General features: G+C 44.9%; 1 long non-coding RNA gene across 1 annotated transcript in view; it reads left to right on the top strand.

The window, feature by feature from the left end:
* Nucleotides 1-8,709: 8,709 nt before the first annotated feature.
* The window catches only part of LOC141085918 (uncharacterized), a 149,871-nt gene continuing 138,731 nt past the window's right edge, over nt 8,710-19,849 (top strand). The window contains exon 1 of the long non-coding RNA XR_012231438.1: nt 8,710-8,786. This is a non-coding gene — a long non-coding RNA (uncharacterized lncRNA). The remainder of the gene's footprint in view (nt 8,787-19,849) is intronic.

The raw sequence follows: 19,849 nt of genomic DNA, 5'->3' as shown, positions 1-19,849 counted from the left end.
CAGGGGATCAGCTGACGTTACCGAACCCCACTTTCACATGAACGAGTGTGTTTTTCTGTGTGGACAGCACTTCCGAGCACCAACTGGCGTTGTCGGAGCCCAGGGAAAATGAGGTAGTAGGCCGAGGCCTACTTGGAGCCAGGTGTAAATCTGCGGTTGTTTGACTGTGGAGGGAGCAGGACACTTTGCCATACACACAGCAGGGGATCAGCTGACGTTACCGAACCCCACTTTCACATGAACGAGTGTGTTTTTCTGTGTGGACAGCACTTCTGAGCACCAACTGGCGGTGTCGGAGCCCAGGGAAAATCAAGTAGTAGGCCGAGGCCTACTTGGTGGCAGTTTGCGATTGTTTCTAGACTACTACTAACTGTCAACGTACTCCAATTAGGCCTCTGTCTTCACTCTGTTTCGAGTATTTCCACTGGCTTCCAACCACGCCAGTTGCTGCTCTGAAATGCCGTCTGCACAACCCACACTTGTTCCTGTGTTACTGGGGTTCTGTAACAGCAGCTTCTCCCTAAAGGTGAGTCAGGCAATGTCTCCTGCTCTGTCCACATTTCCACTACAAGTAGTGGGAATGTAGACAAAGCAGGAGACATTGCCGTGCTCAACTCTGGAGATGAGCAGATGTTACAGGACCCAGGTACCACAGGAACAAGTGTGAATTGTGCAGACGGCACTTGAGAGCAGAAACAGGCGGTGTTGTAGGCCGGAGGAAATACTCAAAACAGAGTGGAGACAGAGGGCAAATCAGAGAACATATTAAATCAGAGGTAGTCAGAAGTTGTAGGCAGCAGGAGAGTTTGCCGTACACACAGCAGGGGATCAGCTGACGTTACCGAACCCCACTTACACATGAGCGAGTGTTTTGTCTGTGCGGACAGCACTTCCGAGCACCAACTGGCGTTGTCGGAGCCCAGGGAAAATGAGGTAGTAGGCCGAGGCCTACTTGGTGCCAGGTGTAAATCTGAGGTTGTTTGACTGTGGAGGGAGCAGGACACTTTGCCATACACACAGCAGGGGATCAGCTGACGTTACCGAACCCCACTTACACATGAGCGAGTGTTTTGTCTGTGCGGACAGCACTTCCGAGCACCAACTGGCGTTGTCGGAGCCCAGGGAAAATGAGGTAGTAGGCCGATGCCTACTTGGAGCCAGGTGTAAATCTGAGGTTGTTTGACTGTGGAGGGAGCAGGACACTTTGCCATACACACAGCAGGGGATCAGCTGACGTTACCGAACCCCACTTACACATGAGCGAGTGTTTTGTCTGTGCAGACAGCACTTCTGAGCACCAACTGGCGGTGTCGGAGCCCAGGGAAAATCAGGTAGTAGGCCGAGGCCTACTTGGTGGCAGTTTGCGATTGTTTCTAGACTACTACTGTCAACGTACTCCAATTAGGCCTCTGTCTTCACTCTGTTTCGAGTATTTCCTCTGGCTTCCAACCACGCCAGTTGCTGCTCTGAAATGCCGTCTGCACAACCCACACTTGTTCCTGTGTTACTGGGGTTCTGTAACAGCAGCTTGTCCCTAGAGGTGAGTCAGGCAATGTCTCCTGCTCTGTCCACATTTCCACTACAAGTAGTGGGAATGTAGACAAAGCAGGAGACATTGCCGTGCTCAACTCTGGAGATGAGCAGATGTTACAGGACCCAGGTAGCACAGGAACAAGTGTGGATTGTGCAGACGGCACTTGAGAGCAGAAACAGGCGGTGTTGTAGGCCGGAGGAAATACTCAAAACAGAGTGGAGACAGAGGGCAAATCAGAGAACATATTAAATCAGAGGTAGTCAGAAGTTGTAGGCAGCAGGAGAGTTTGCCGTACACACAGCAGGGGATCAGCTGACGTTACCGAACCCCACTTACACATGAGCGAGTGTTTTGTCTGTGCGGACAGCACTTCTGAGCAACAACGGGCGTTGCTGTAGCCCAGGAAATAAAGTTCAGGTCATAGAAACATGAACACAACAGGAGACCTGGATCCTGTTGCCAGCCAATTATTTATTCTGGAAGAGGACTGGCAAATTCAGGTGAGATCCAGGCCTTGTTCATTTTCACAAAAGTAAGCCGGTCAACATTATCGGCGGATAGTCGCGTGCGACGGTCTGTTACCACACCACCTGCAGCACTAAAGACACGTTCCGATAATACACTGGCAGCAGGGCAAGCCAGCACCTCCAATGCATACTGGCTAAGCTCTGGCCATGTATCCAGCTTAGAGACCCAATACTTGAACGGGGAAGAGCCGTCTGGGAGAACACTAACAGGGCACGACAAGTAGTCTGTCACCATCTGACGGAAACGTTGCCTCCTGCTGACTGGAGCCGTCTGTGATGGTGTAGCCGTTTGTGACGGTCCCACAAAACTTTTCCACATTTGGGCCATACTGGCCTTGCCTTGTCCTGTGGCACTGCCTCTGCTACCTCTTTGTGCAGAGCTTCCTCCACTGCCTCTACCCACATGGCTGGTTTGAAAAGCACTACCAGCAACACTTGTGGGGGGAATGGAGAACATGATGGCCTGCACAAGTGTTTCTTGGTACTCCCGCATTTTTCACTCCCGATTCAACTGTGGTATGAGGCTTTGTAAGTTGTCCCGGTAGCGAGGATCTAGGAGGGTGTACACCCAATAATCAGCCGTGTGGAGAACGTTGGCGATGCGGCGGTCATTTAACAAGCACTGCAGCATGAAATCAACCATGTGCTGCAGACTGCCAACTGGACCGGAAACGCTGTCCCCAGCTTGAGGCATCATCTCTGCCTGCTCAGCATCACCCCACCCTCGCTGTACACACTGACTACTAGAGCCTTGTCTACCTCCCTCCTCTGGAGAGATGTGTTCCTCCTCCTCCATTGACTCCTCGTCATCCTCCTCACTAAGTGTCCCCTGCCTGGGACTTTGTGTGGAAGCACGTTGTGCAGACTTGCCAGAAGCAGATGGCATTTCTGACTGCTCATCCTCGACCTCTTCAAAAACCTCCTCACTTAGTGCTTGTAAGGTTTTTTGAAGCAGACAGATGAGGGGGACAGTCATGCTGATTAGTGCATCATCTGCACTGGCCATCCGCATGGAGTCATCGAAGGCACGCAAAACTTGGCAGATGTCCCTCATAGTGGCCCACTCAGTGGTGGTGAAGTGTGTCCGGCGCACAGTGCGACTTGTTTGCGCCTGATGCAGCTGGTACTCCATTACTGCTGCCTGCTGCTCACACAACCGCTCCAACATATGTAACGTTGAATTCCACCTGGTGGGGAGGTCACATATGATGCGATGTTCTGGCAGGCGGAATCGGCGTTGCAGAGATGCAATGCGCGATCTTGCCATGCTGGAACGCCGCAAGTGAGCACACTCTAGGCGAACCTTGTGCAGCAGCGCATCAAGATCCGGATAGTCCCTCAGAAAGCTCTGCACGACCAAATTGAGCACGTGTGCCAGACATGGTATGTGAGTGAGGTTGCCTAGGCCCAGAGCTGCCACTAGATTTCGGCCATTGTCACTCACTACCAAACCTGGCTGGAGATTCGCTGGCACAAACCACACATCGCTCTCCTGCTTGATGGCATCCAGAGCTCCTGTGCTGTGTGGCTCCGATTCCCCAAAGAAATTAATTTAAGGACGGCCTGTTGACGTTTGGCCACACCTGTGCTCATATCTGGCCTAACAGGCTCACGCAGTGCTGATTCCGAGGAACTAGAGTAGGAGGAGGACTCAATATGTACAGACTGCATTCCTGCAATCCTTGGAGTTGGCAGAATACGTACAGAGCCACTCTCCAGATCTGTACCCGGCTCCACAACATTGACCCAATGGGCAGTGAGGGAAAGGTATTGTCCCTGTCCATGGCTACTGGTCCACGCATCGGTGGTCAGGTGGACCTTGCTACTGACGGCATTTAGTAGCGCATTTTTAATTTTTCCCTCCACATACTTTTGCAGGGCAGGGACAGCTTGCCTGCTGAAATAAAAGCGGCTGGGCACATTGTATTGTGGAACTGCCAATGACATAAAGTTCCGGAAGGTGTCAGTCTCCACCAGCCTGAATGACAGCATCTCAAGGGCCAGTAGTTTGGCAATGCTGGCATTCAAAGCCAGTGCTCGGGGATGGTTTGCCGAGTATGGCCGCTTTTTCTCCCATGCCTGTGCTACCGATTGCTGGTGAGTGGCCTGGGAGTGTGCTGATGACTGCGAACGTGGTTCAGTGGGTGGAATTTCACTGGGTCTCTGGACAACAGTGGCAGTGGTTCTTCCATGGCGTTCCAGTGAGGAAGCCGAACCAGCTGTGTGTGAGCTGGAGGAAGAGGCCCCAACACGAGCTGAAGAGGTGGTAGGTGCTGCTGAAGGTTGGCCTACATCTTCAGTGTGTCTGTGTAACTCCACCTCGTGCTTGGTACGCACATGTTTCCACATATTTGTGGTATTGAGGTTGGTCACATTTTTCCCTCGTTTCACTTTCTGATGACACAGCTTGCATTTGACAAAGCAAATGTCATCTGCAACTGTGTCAAAAAAAGACCACGCACTGCAAGTCCTGGGAGCGCCCGTTTTGTGTTTTGGAAGAGGATTGCTCCTCACGGGTGCCAAAGTGGAGGCTACAGGCAACCAAGTCTGCCCCCGCCCTCTCCCTCCTCTTTTGGCCGTTCGGGGAATCTCTTCCTCAGAGCTGCTCCCACCACCTTCCTGTGGCTGACGCCATGATGGGTCAAGGACCTCATCATCTCCACTCCCCTCTTCAAGCACCGGCTGGTCCTGGGTTGTCTCGCCAGCACCGTACGCAACAGAAATTGGCAACTGAGTCTCATCATCATCTGATGCATACTGAGGTGTGCTGACCATAGGCACTGGCCCACCCGCCTCTTCAGATTCAGAGGGACAAAGCAGTTGCGCATCACTGCATACTCCCTCTTCTTCACGCTCTAGAATGCTGCTTGGCTGGCCACCTCTTTCCAAGCCAACAGATTCTGAGAACAGAAGTAAAGATTGAGATGGCTCCTGTCCAGGGCTCTCAGACTGCCTGGGCAATTTGGCAGGTGGTGAAGAGACAGATGGTTGCTCTTCAGTGCTCTGGCCTTGGGAGAATACGGAAGTCATTGAAGTGGATGCGTTAGCTGCCATCCATCCGACAACGGCTTCAATTTGTTCGTCACGCAGCAGTGGGGTACGGCGAGGTCCTACAAAGCTGCGCATGAAGGACTGTTGCCTGGTAAAAGTGGGGGATGCCGGGTCACTGGTGGCCGCAGCAGATACCGAATCCCCACGTCCTCTCCCTGCTGAATCCCCCCGCTGAAACTCCACCGCCACGACCACGTGCCTTACTCCCTGCCTTCTTCATCTTGGTAGACTGATAAAGATAGGCAGAAAAGTAAAAAAGGGGTGGCTTAGTGTTCTTATTCCTGAACACCTGCTAACCAGTATAAGAAACACTAATTTGGCTAAGAGTGTGTGTACTACACTTTAATATGATCTAATGTGGCCTAGACAACTGTAAACGTGTAAAGTGGAGTGTTTGGTGAACTTTATTTCCTTTTTTTTGGGTGGGGGGAAAGGAAAGGATGTGACCAAAGTTTGAAAGCTATAGTATCACAAACTTTTTGGAGCGATTACAATGCAGGAAGCTAACCTACAATGCAATTGATGAGGCTCCAAAAAATAGGGTGATACTAGCCTGGCTGGCCCTGAAGGGCACAAGCCAGCAAAAAGGCTCCTCTATCTAATCCTATATAGTGTTTGCAACCAACCAATGACAATGGATGCGGTTGGAAGCACACTAATATAGGAGCAAAAATCTGGCTAAATTAGCTGCAAAAAAAGGACTATGTATGAGGCAGTGACGCACGCTGAGCGGACTACAGCTAGCGGTGGCTGTAGAACACACTGCAACGTGAGCTGCACTCACACACAGAGAGACCTATCAGACAGCCAAAAACAGTGCAGAGAAATGGGCTATAGCACTGAAAGGCTGCTGAAAGGCTCCGCTGTCCACTCCTTTAGTGTTTGCAACCAACGTATATGGATACGTATGGAAGCACACTATACAGGAGAAAAAAAAAGCAGCAATAAAAGAAAAATGTGTATGAGGCAGACACACACGCTGGCCGGCCTACAAGCAGACATGCCTGCAGGACACACTACACAGCGTGGGTCTGCACTGACACAGCCCTTGCAGACAGCTGTGAAAACAGCGCTGCTAGGGAAAAGCAAGCTACAGTGGTGGTTTATGTAGCCTGGGTTAAGCACTATATGTTTTGTGGAATCGCTATTTCTAACTGTCCCTCACAGTCTTCAACAGCAGCCTGTCCCTAACTGAATTCACAGCAGAGTGACCAGAAATGGCGGCTGCAGCGCTTTTTATAGTGCATCATGACATCATTTCAGCAGCCAATCACAGCCATGCCAGTAGTTAACATGCCTACATGCCTAACAGGATATGCCCACAATTCTGAGGATCCCCATTGGCTGAATCAAATCGAGCGGGCTCCTAGCATTATGGGAACTTCCGATTCCGGTATTCGATATGAAAAAAGTATCGGAACTAAGTATCGGAATTCCGATACAGCTAATATCGGCCGATACCCGATACTTGCGGTATCGGAATGCTCAACACTACCCATTATATATCATACTGAGCTTTCCAACTAGTTCCAAGACAATATAAAAGTTTACCTCATTCATCACAAGAAGACTAAAGATAAGAAGAACAGCTGATGGATTCTCTCCTGCAGCAGCTGATCTGGAGGGCTGAGGAGGAGGGCGGTGCTGAGTGGTTGAGGAGCTGCCTGGCTATAGAACCAGCTATAAAACCTACCTCTATTTCAGAGGTTCAGGCAGCTCCGGCGCCACATCCCCCGCCTTCCTGTCTGAGTCAAGTTCGTCGTCTGTCCCTGTGAGGTCAAGCTGCAGCTCTGTAAGGAGTCGTCAGTCCAGGACCATCTACTCCCCCCGCCGCCATCATCAAGGGCTGCTGACAATATTCAGGAAGCGCACAGCAGAAGCCAGAGGTTTCCCAGGCGGAAGTCTCGCAGCCCATCTCGAGACTTACACGGGAATCGCGAGTTTACTCCGCGGATGTCATCAGACGTTGCTGGTGGCACAGCAGCATCGTCACAGGGAGAATCTCAGGAGTCGGAGGCCATTCTGATGGGCGCGCTGGAGGCATCTAGCCGCTGCAGCCAGAAAAGCGTTGCAGTGGCCCAGGGAGCATCACGGGTGGCTCTCTGTGGCCCCGTCAGGAGCTCCCCAGCGGAAGATCGGGCTGCTGTCAACGCCGCAAGTTCCTGGTCAGCAGCTTCTCCCACATCTGAGGACGAACACGGGCAGCCTGCTCTTCTCCAACCGCATTCGCCTGTCATGACAGGCTTGAGTGCTGAAGCTACTACGCTGCCGGACCCTCTGCGACATCCTAGGGATGAGATTTTAAATGTGCCCCAGTCTGTCCCCCCCCTTTAATTTAAAGGCATTAGTGAAAGAGATTGTGGGCAAGTATCTAGGCACAAATGATTCTGTGCTGCCCCCCAGACCTTTGGTACATAATCTTAATGCGGGCAGTGGGGTTGTTTTAAAACCTGGGGTACCTGAGGCGTTGTTAAAAGAATCGCTAACTTTATCGCCTCTGGGGTTTCATTTGAGTGCTGCAGTAAAGGAACAGATATGGAACAGAGATTACGTGGATTTCTTTTCCTTGTTACCATCTGCCAAGGAACAGCAGAGTACGTTTGAAAGGAAGAACAAGGCAGATGATAAGAGAAATCTTGCTAGCCTGAAATCTTTTAACAATTGGCTTCAATACACTGCAGAGAAGATGTGGATTCCAGTCCACGCTGCCCAAATAATAGATTTCCAAGATTTCAATTAATAAGTGGTTTTAATCGACGCGTTTCAGGGTGAATACCACCCCTTCCTCAGGAAAATACCACATATAGCTATATGTTTTTTCAAGGCGCCTCTATGGCTTAACCTCTGGCCATTCTTCTCCTAATGCGCATTGTGAGACTCAATGCAGAAGCAAAGGAAGATTTGAGAGTTTGGTGGGCATTTTTATCCAAATTCAATGGGGAAAGCTTTTTGACAGACTCCTTTTGTTCTTGCAGATGAGCTGAATTTGTCTTATTTCGCTGATGAACATGAAGGTCTTGGTATTTCATTTGCTTCCCATAGGGTTTCGGAAGAGTGGCCTGAGTCTTAGACTCTTAGTACTGCTGTGTATGAAACACAATATTTGGTTGAAAGCTTCTTTTTCCCTTGAGGTTAATAATAATAATAATGCTAAGCTTATATGTCACCGCTAGAGGTCACAATTCCGGAAGCAAGTGCCTTCAGCAGACATCAATGGAACGATTTGTACACAGCGGCTTTGGGATTTAGTTCAAGTTTAATACCACATTTCATTGAAAAATCTTTAGCTAAGAAAACTTGGACCGATTATTCGGTTGCTTGGCGATTGTGGGTAGCTCAGGAAAAGGCCTCTGGCTGTAGAGGCTGTAGTTTGATTCTGGACATGTCAAAGGCTGTAGTGTGGCCCAGAAAGAGTTGTTGGCTGTAAAGGCTGCAGCATGGCTTAGGGAAGGATAAAGGCTGCAGAGGCTCTAGTATGGCCTAGGCAAGGCAGAGGCTGTAATGAAGCTCAGGAGAAATCAGAAGCTGTAGTGTGGTCTAGGAATGGCAGAAAGGCTGCAGAGGCTGTGCTGAGACTGTGGAGGCTGTAATAAAGCTCAGACTAGAGATGGTTACTTAGTTCATCCTGGTGTTCATACAAAGAATCCATCAGAAACTGTGCCCTGAATTCGATGGTGAGTATTACTTGTGTGATGGTTAATTGTAATTTCTAAAAAAAAAAATAAATGCACAAGATTAGTTTTGAGTTTTTAAGCCACGGAGGGGTTGTCTCAAGTTTTTAAATGGCTAAAATTATAGACTTCTTGTAAAAACAGATGCATTTACAATTTACCTACTATTAAAAATCCTCTCCATTCTCAAGGATCGAGATATTTACTTGCACGCTGCACAGTTTGTCGCCTATTTTATCGGACACCCTGCAGTCTCAGAGTGACCGGTTACGTAGGTAAGGAGTGTACACTGCTAGCAGACTCTATGCTCATGTTTTTAGGATTTCCCTACTTTTGCCAGGGTGATAATTCCACCACCTGTGCAATACTAAGGAAATCTATGTGACTGCAAGTGCTGCTCTGAAGCGGGTTGTGTCTCGGTATCCGGCTAGCCTCAGTCTCCATGCGCTTCTCCTATGCTACAGAGACAAAGCTGCCTGTGCTAGCAGCATGGGAGAGCGATCTAAACTATTAGGTCACGCGCACATGATGCGTATTTAGTCATTTTTTTACCTCAATATTTGTAAGCCTAAAACTGGAGTGGGTGATTAATGCAGAAGTGGTGACGTGTTTCTATTATACTTTTCCTCTGACTGTTCCACTCCTAATTTTGATTTACAAATACTGAGGTAAAAAACTCACCCAATACTCAACGTGTGCACGTGGCCATAATATTTAGGAGCCCACTGCTCGCCGGCAAGCAGTAAACCATGAGGTAGGGAAATGGTGCACTTCAGAAGGCAAACCAACATGCGAACAACCCTTTACAGCAGGGGTCTCCAGCCTGTGACTCCCGGGCCAGTGATGTGTGGCTCACGGCTGTCTGCCAGCTCAGCGCATTATCACCAGGTCTAGAAAACAGCTGTGAAGAGAAGGTCTCTACATGGTGACTTTTGTGAGTAGCTTCCCATAGAAGAGCAGATCTGAATGGGGTAGGGTAGGAACCCCTGGATCTCAATATAATGCCTTGGTGTGATTTCTGTGGAAAAGCTTTGGCTGTCAATATACCAGTAAAGGGAGTTCTGGGTGTGACTACTATGAGCGGGACAGGAGCTGGATGGGGCTTGCAACCCTCTCTCAAAGCTGAATGTGGCTCTTAAGCTCAGAAAGGTTGGGGACCACTGCTTTACAGGATATATTTCCTCCGTACACAACTTTACAAACCTCTTATTACAGAACAATGGAATTTTCGATAACTGGTATGTGATCTTATTACATAATTCTCTTAATAATGTAGAAAAAAAGATGCATCCCATTAAATATGGGAAACCCAGGCAAAAAAAGACGAGATGAAGAAAATCTCAAATTCTATTTTATGTGGAAGGAGCATTGACAGTCCCCAGAGAGATTATATATATAAGAGGCATCGTGATTACTCGCTAATTCCGCCCCCTGCAAAGCAGCTCCGCCCCCCACCACATTACCACACACAATCCCGCCCTCACCACATTACCACACACAATCCGGCCCTCCACTATATTACCACAGCTGCTGTTTCTAACTGTGAGCTGCGACTGCCGCTGATTGGTCGCAGCCGGCCACCATCTAGGCCGTTACCCAGCAGCGACAGACGGGATTTCCGTTACAAACAGAGAGACAGACAGAATTAGATGATTATATAGTAGATACACGTCTGTATGAGGAGAAATCTATATATACACGTCTGTATGAGGAGAAATATATATATACACGTCTGTATGAGGAGAAATATATATATACACGTCTGTATGAGGAGAAATCTATATATATATATATACACGTCTGTATGAGGAGAAATATATATATACACGTCTGTATGAGGAGAAATATATATATATATACACACTTCGGTATTAGGAGAAACATATATACACGTCTGTATGAGGAGAAATATATATATACACGTCTGTGTGAGGAGAAATATATATATATATATATATACACGTCTGTATGAGGAGAAATATATATATACACGTCTGTATGAGGAGAATATATATATATATATATATATACACGTCTGTATGAGGAGAAACATATATATATACTGTATACACGTCTGTATGAGGAAAAATATATATACTGTATACACGTCTGTATGAGGAGAAATATATATACACGTCTGTATGAGGAGAAATATATATATATATACACGTCTGTATGAGGAGAAATATATATATACACGTCTGTATGAGGAGAAATATATATATACACGTCTGTATGAGGAGAAATCTATATATATATATATATATATATATATATACACACGTCGGTATTAGGAGAAACATATATACACGTCTGTATGAGGAGAAATATATATATACACGTCTGTGTGAGGAGAAATATATACACGTCTGTATGAGGAGAATATATATATATATATATATATATATATATATATATACACGTCTGTATGAGGAGAAACATATATATATACTGTATACACGTCTGTATGAGGAAAAATATATATACTGTATACACGTCTGTATGAGGAGAAATATATATACACGTCTGTATGAGGAGAAATATATATATATATACACGTCTGTATGAGGAGAAACATATATATATATATACGTCTGTATGAGAAATATATATACATATATGTATGAGGAGAAATATATATATAAAAATCTTCCGTTACAAAGAGAGAGACAGACAGAATTAGATGATTATATAGTAGATACAAGTCTGTATGAGGAGATATATATATACACGTCTGAATGTGGAGAAATATATATACACATGTGTATGAGGAGAAACATATACACGTCTATATGAGGAAAAATATATATATATATACACATCTGTATGAGGAGAAACATATATATACACATCTGTATGAGGAAAAATATATATATATATATATACACACATCTGTATGAGGAGAAATATATATATATACACGTCTGTATGAGGAGAAATATATATATATATATATATATATATATACACGTCTGTATGAGGAGAAATATATATATACACGTCTGTATGAGGAGAAATATACATATACACATCTGTATGAGGAGAAACATATATATACACGTCTGTATCAGGAGAAATATATATATACATATACAGTGGGGAAAAAAAGTATTTAGTCAGTCAGCAATAGTGCAAGTTCCACCACTTAAAAAGATGAGAGGCGTCTGTAATTTACATCATAGGTAGACCTCAACTATGGGAGACAAACTGAGAAAAAAAAATCCAGAAAATCACATTGTCTGTTTTTTTTTCATTTTATTTGCATATTATGGTGGAAAATAAGTATTTGGTCAGAAACAAGCAATCAAGATTTCTGGCTCTCACAGACCTGTAACTTCTTCTTTAAGAGTCTCCTCTTTCCTCCACTCATTACCTGTAGTAATGGCACCTGTTTAAACTTGTTATCAGTATAAAAAGACACCTGTGCACACCCTCAAACAGTCTGACTCCAAACTCCACTATGGTGAAGACCAAAGAGCTGTCAAAGGACACCAGAAACAAAATTGTAGCCCTGCACCAGGCTGGGAAGACTGAATCTGCAATAGCCAACCAGCTTGGAGTGAAGAAATCAACTGTGGGAGCAATAATTAGAAAATGGAAGACATACAAGACCACTGATAATCTCCCTCGATCTGGTGCTCCACGCAAAATCCCACCCCGTGGGGTCAGAATGATCACAAGAACGGTGAGCAAAAATCCCAGAACCACGCGGGGGGACCTAGTGAATGAACTGCAGAGAGCTGGGACCAATGTAACAAGGCCTACCATAAGTAACACACTACGCCACCATGGACTCAGATCCTGCAGTGCCAGACGTGTCCCACTGCTTAAGCCTGTACATGTCCGGGCCCGTCTGAAGTTTGCTAGAGAGCATTTGGATGATCCAGAGGAGTTTTGGGAGAATGTCCTATGGTCTGATGAAACCAAACTGGAACTGTTTGGTAGAAACACAACTTGTCGTGTTTGGAGGAAAAAGAATACTGAGTTGCATCCATCAAACACCATACCTACTGTAAAGCATGGTGATGGAAACATCATGCTTTGGGGCTGTTTCTCTGCAAAGGGGCCAGGACGACTGATCCGGGTACATGAAAGAATGAATGGGGCCATGTATCGTGAGATTTTGAGTGCAAACCTCCTTCCATCAGCAAGGGCATTGAAGATGAAACGTGGCTGGGTCTTTCAACATGACAATGATCCAAAGCACACCGCCAGGGCAACGAAGGAGTGGCTTCATAAGAAGCATTTCAAGGTCCTGGAGTGGCCTAGCCAGTCTCCAGATCTCAACCCTATAGAAAACCTTTGGAGGGAGTTGAAAGTCCGTGTTGCCAAGCGAAAAGCCAAAAACATCACTGCTCTAGAGGAGATCTGCATGGAGGAATGGGCCAACATACCAACAACAGTGTGTGGCAACCTTGTGAAGACTTACAGAAAACGTTTGACCTCTGTCATTGCCAACAAAGGATATATCACAAAGTATTGAGATGAAATTTTGTTTCTGACCAAATACTTATTTTCCACCATAATATGCAAATAAAATGAAAAAAAAAACAGACAATGTGATTTTCTGGATTTTTTTTTCTCAGTTTGTCTCCCATAGTTGAGGTCTACCTATGATGTAAATTACAGACGCCTCTCATCTTTTTAAGTGGTGGAACTTGCACTATTGCTCACTGACTAAATACTTTTTTTCCCCACTGTATATATATATATATATATACGTCTGTATGAGGAGAAATATACATATATATACACATCTATATGAGGAGAAACATATCCACACGTCTGTATGAGGAGAAATATATATATATATATACACGTCTGTATGAGGAGAAACATATATATATATAAGTCTGTATGAGGAGAAATATACAGTGGGGAAAAAAAGTATTTAGTCAGTCAGCAATAGTGCAAGTTCCACCACTTAAAAAGATGAGAGGCGTCTGTAATTTACATCATAGGTAGACCTCAACTATGGGAGACAAACTGAGAAAAAAAAATCCAGAAAATCACATTGTCTGTTTTTTTTTTCATTTTATTTGCATATTATGGTGGAAAATAAGTATTTGGTCAGAAACAAAATTTCATCTCAATACTTTGTGATATATCCTTTGTTGGCAATGACAGAGGTCATACGTTTTCTGTAAGTCTTCACAAGGTTGCCACACACTGTTGTTGGTATGTTGGCCCATTCCTCCATGCAGATCTCCTCTAGAGCAGTGATGTTTTTGGCTTTTCGCTTGGCAACACGGACTTTCAACTCCCTCCAAAGGTTTTCTATAGGGTTGAGATCTGGAGACTGGCTAGGCCACTCCAGGACCTTGAAATGCTTCTTACGAAGCCACTCCTTCGTTGCCCTGGCGGTGTGCTTTGGATCATTGTCATGTTGAAAGACCCAGCCACGTTTCATCTTCAATGCCCTTGCTGATGGAAGGAGGTTTGCACTCAAAATCTCACGATACATGGCCCCATTCATTCTTTCATGTACCCGGATCAGTCGTCCTGGCCCCTTTGCAGAGAAACAGCCCCAAAGCATGATGTTTCCACCACCATGCTTTACAGTAGGTATGGTGTTTGATGGATGCAACTCAGTATTCTTTTTCCTCCAAACACGACAAGTTGTGTTTCTACCAAACAGTTCCAGTTTGGTTTCATCAGACCATAGGACATTCTCCCAAAACTCCTCTGGATCATCCAAATGCTCTCTAGCAAACTTCAGACGGGCCCGGACATGTACAGGCTTAAGCAGTGGGACACGTCTGGCACTGCAGGATCTGAGTCCATGGTGGCGTAGTGTGTTACTTATGGTAGGCCTTGTTACATTGGTCCCAGCTCTCTGCAGTTCATTCACTAGGTCCCCCCGCGTGGTTCTGGGATTTTTGCTCACCGTTCTTGTGATCATTCTGACCCCACGGGGTGGGATTTTGCGTGGAGCACCAGATCGAGGGAGATTATCAGTGGTCTTGTATGTCTTCCATTTTCTAATTATTGCTCCCACAGTTGATTTCTTCACTCCAAGCTGGTTGGCTATTGCAGATTCAGTCTTCCCAGCCTGGTGCAGGGCTACAATTTTGTTTCTGGTGTCCTTTGACAGCTCTTTGGTCTTCACCATAGTGGAGTTTGGAGTCAGACTGTTTGAGGGTGTGCACAGGTGTCTTTTTATACTGATAACAAGTTTAAACAGGTGCCATTACTACAGGTAATGAGTGGAGGAAAGAGGAGACTCTTAAAGAAGAAGTTACAGGTCTGTGAGAGCCAGAAATCTTGATTGCTTGTTTCTGACCAAATACTTATTTTCCACCATAATATGCAAATAAAATGAAAAAAAAACAGACAATGTGATTTTCTGGGTTTTTTTTTCTCAGTTTGTCTCCCATAGTTGAGGTCTACCTATGATGTAAATTACAGACGCCTCTCATCTTTTTAAGTGGTGGAACTTGCACTATTGCTGACTGACTAAATACTTTTTTTCGCCACTGTATATATACACGTCTGTATGAGGAGAAATATATATATACACGTCTGTATGAGGAGAAATATATATATATATATATATATATATATACACACATTTGTATGAGGAGAAACATATCCACACGTCTGTATGAGGAGAAATATATATATACACGTCTGTATGGGGAGAAATTTATATATACACGTCTGTATGAGGAGAAATATATATATATACACGTCTGTATGAGGACAAATATATACAGTATATTGTATATACACGTCTGTATGAGGAGAAATATATATGAGGCATCGTGATTACTCGCTAATCCCGCCCCCTGCACAGTAGCTCCATCCCCCACCACATTACCACACACAATCCCGCCCCCACCACATTACCTCACACAATCCCGCCCCCCCACCACATTACCACACACAATCCCGCCCCCCCACCACATCACCACACACAATCCCGCCCCCCCACCACATCACCACACATAATCCCGGCCCCCCCACAACATCACCACACATAATCCAACATCCTTTTCTGTGGTCTCCCTGCTAACATCCTCGCACCTCTCCAGTCCATCCTTAATTCTGCCGCCCGACTAATTCATCTCTCTCCTCGCTACTACTCCACTTCTCCCCTCTGCAAATCTCTTCACTGACTCCCATTCCCTCAGCGTATCCTGTTTAAATTACTAATACTGACCTACAAGGCCATCTATAACCTGTCTCCCCCATGTGTCTATGAATTAATCTCCCAATACCTTCCCTCACGTAATCTCCGGTCCTCCCAAGACCTCCTTCTCTCCTCTACACTTATTCGCTCCTCACCCAACCGCCTCCAAGACTTCTCCTGAATAACCCCGATTCTCTGGAATTCTTTGCCCCAACAAGTCCGACTATCAGCCACATTTGGATCCTTCAGATGGAACCTGCAAACCCACCTCTTCAAGAAAGCCTACAGCCTGCAATGACCCTGCTACCTCCTTCTCTCTCACCACTACCGGTGATATCACCTCAACCAACACCAGATCTGCTGCAACCCACCAACCTACTGTCTCCTTCTCCACCATCCTGTAGCATGTAAGCCTGAAAGGGCAGGGTCCTCTCTCCCCTCTGTATCAGTCTGTCATTTTTATTTTGTTTACTGCAAGTGATATCTGTAATTTGTATGTAACCCCTTCTCATGTACAGCACCATGGAATCAATGGTGCTATATAAATAAATAATAATATGGGCTCATGCTGTATATTATAGGCTATGTGGGGACTCATGCTGCATATAGGAGGCTATATGTGGGCTCATACTGTATATAAGGGATTATGTGAGGACTCATGCTGTATCTAGGAGGTTATGGGGGGCTCATACTGGATATAGGAGGCTATATATGGGCTCATGCTGTTTATCATAGGCTATGTGGGGACTCATGCTGTATCTAGGAGGTTATGGGGGCTCATACTGTATATGAGGCTATATGTGGGCTCATACATTACACAGGAGGGGGCTGTGTGTGGGCTCATAGGGTATATAGGTGGAGGTCAACATACCGTACTTAATGCTGCTCAATATTAAGTAATACAATTAACATAACATAATATGTTAATATGAATATTGAGCAGAATTAATTTCAGTTTATTGGTTTGGACCTTCACAAAATTCATGGTCTCTCATGTGGCCCCTTGGGATAATTAATTGCCCACCCCTGCAATAGGGTATGCTTTGAACCCAATGATGAAGGACATGGGAGATATGTGGCTATTGACGAAGAATACAATTGTGCAGGTGCATCATATGAAAAGGATACATGACAGTAATGCAATGTTGAATGTTATTGCCAGAGCCAGTCTGAAGCGATTAACATATCTGGAGTTGCAAGATGTACTTAACAAAAAATAGCTTGGAACAAGATGTAAATGGCTCCAAAGATACATGTTAGGCCCCCTGCCAGCAGGTTAATTATCACAAGTGATTCTATCTGCAAAACAAACACATACAGTATATTAGATTAAGAGAAAATCAAACATAAGCCTGAGCGCTTCACAGGACAGAAATGGCAGCAATCAATGGCTTCCATTGCAACCCATCAGAAACCCACAATTCAGGAAGCATTTAGGGGCTTAAACCACATACACCAATGTTTAAAAACAAGATTTTTGTTATTTTACACTAAACCAGTACCATAACTTTGCTAAGTCCTTTATATATAACCATAGAGAAAAATGACCCCTAGTGAGGCCCATTCGGGTTCCAATATAGTATTGTACCATTTTTATGGTTCCCAGAGGGCTCCCTACACAGCAAGATACCACACATAATATAATACCACCAAAATGACAATCACACTCTGTTGCCCCCACATAACTCCCCATTCTCACAGTAAGATACGCTCACAAAAACCTGCACTCAATATGATGCTTTCTACAAATCCCATCACACTTTATGATGCCCCCCAGAACCCCCATCATGGAGTATGATGTCCCCCACAAAGCATAATGCCCCAACAGTATACATCAGTATACAGTATCAAACACACATCTCTGCTATATTCTCATTGTACTCTCAACTCTGCCATACACTAAATCATCATTGGTTGACGCACACACTCAGCTGGGCTACACACTCAGCTCTGTACACAATCAGCTCTGCTACACACTCAGCTCTGCTGCACACTTATTCAGCTCTGAAACACATACACACACGTACACACTGCAGAGTATACATATACGTCTCACTTTGGGAAGGGGTTAAAACTCTGCACCCCTATAGCCACCAGGTTGTTTTTATTATTTACTAACCATAGTTAGGACGGTGATGGTCAGTCCGAGGCAGGCGGTGAGTCCGATGGCCAGGAGTGCCCTCTGGTACCAGGTGTTGCGGTTGGAATCCATGTTTTTTGGATGCAGCGTCTGGTACTTATATATAATAACTGCCATGATAGAGGCTAAAACAAAAAACAAAAAAGATCAGTTCAGAACTTTAGACCCAAAACAGGAGTCATTAACGAGAACACGTAAGACCACGTATCATCACATCTGATAGGGAGGAAAGAATAGGGGCACGAACACAAAAAATCCCAAATATATACCAATGTCTGTGAAATTCTGTTCTACTTACATAGTATTGCACATACAGTCATGCTAACAATTAGGAAAGGGGATCTGGGGAACAAGCTCCTCACCGAACTGCAAAAAAATGCAAAATATTGTGAATGTTACATTATTCTCTTTTACAACCATATCGCATCTACGTTCCTAAATATCTCAGAACATTGTATTCCTCTTACCCAGCATGAGGAAAAAGCCCTAGGTAGCTAAATATGTGCGATATCATCAGGACAGATGTTGTCCACACTACTATCAGTATTGGGAGTAGTTGTAAGACTTTCAACTCCATGAATGGAGGAAAAGTAAAAAAAATAAAAAACAACAAATAAAATGTGAATAAACAAATTAAATAAAATGAAGAAAATTAAAAATAAAACAAAATAAAGAAAATAAAATGAAGTTTTGTGTGAACAAACAAAGCTGCTTGTGAACGCCTTCTGTATGCACAGAAAATGAGACTGTCGGAATGTTGTTGTTGTTGTTGTTGTTGTTGTTGTTGTTGTTGTTCTTCTTCTTCTCTGCTCCAAAGCAATTTAACCAGAGCTGTAAATTCTATTATACCGTATATTAACCCCTTCATCCCCAGGCCATTTTCTGTTTTTGCGCTTCTGTTTTTTGCTCATCTTCTTCCCAGAGCCATTATTTTTCTATCAATATAGCCGCCTGATGGCTTGGTTTTTGTGGGACGAGTTGTACTTTTGAATGACACCATTGATTTTACCATATAACGCACTTGAATATGGGAAAAAAATTCCAAGGACGGTGAAATTGCAAAAACAGTACAATTCCACAATTGTGGCTTTTTTTTTTTACCATGTTCACCAAATACTAAAAATGACCAGCCATTATTATTCTACAGGTCATTACAAGTTCATAGATACCAAACATGTATAGGTTTGTTTTTATTTAAGTGATGAAAAAAAAAATCAAAATTTGTTGTTAAAAAAAGTGTCATTTTTAAAGACCTGTAGCATTTCAAATTTTGGGGATCTGGTGCCTGGAAGATGGCTTATTTTTGTCAGAGACACCGCACTGCACTTGCTCATAGAGCCAGTGCGTGTGTGCTGAGTACAGAAGCAGTGCTAAAAGATACCTGTGGAGCAGGGCAGCAGAGGTGACCATGCATGCTTCAGGCTAATAGTGTCAGGGTCCAGTCAGCGCTGGAAAGTAAAGAGGCATAAGACCTGCGGACACTGAAACTGAATAATCTGCACGGGACCTATGGTCATGTGACTGCAAGGGGGCGGGGCTTAGCGTCCTGTTTTCAGATAGGACAGAACACCATACAACAACTCAGAGTCAGGCAAAACAGAGGTCACAGCAGTACGGGCAAACGAGGTACAGGAGGGACAAACAGATGGGTAGTCAGACAGAGCCAAAGGTCATACACAAGAGAGCGACGTGGTACCAAGGGGACAAGCAGAGAGGAGTCGGGTCACAAGCAGAGAGTCATACACGAGAGGTAGCGCAGTACAAGAGGGTCAGGCAGAACTCGTAACAGGGACA

The sequence above is a fragment of the Dendrobates tinctorius genome, unplaced genomic scaffold, assembly GCF_039654945.1.
Source record: "Dendrobates tinctorius isolate UK_male_01 unplaced genomic scaffold, ASM3965494v1 ptg000029l, whole genome shotgun sequence".
Lineage (NCBI taxonomy): Eukaryota > Metazoa > Chordata > Amphibia > Anura > Dendrobatidae > Dendrobates > Dendrobates tinctorius.
This window is presented reverse-complemented; position numbering and strand designations above follow the sequence as displayed.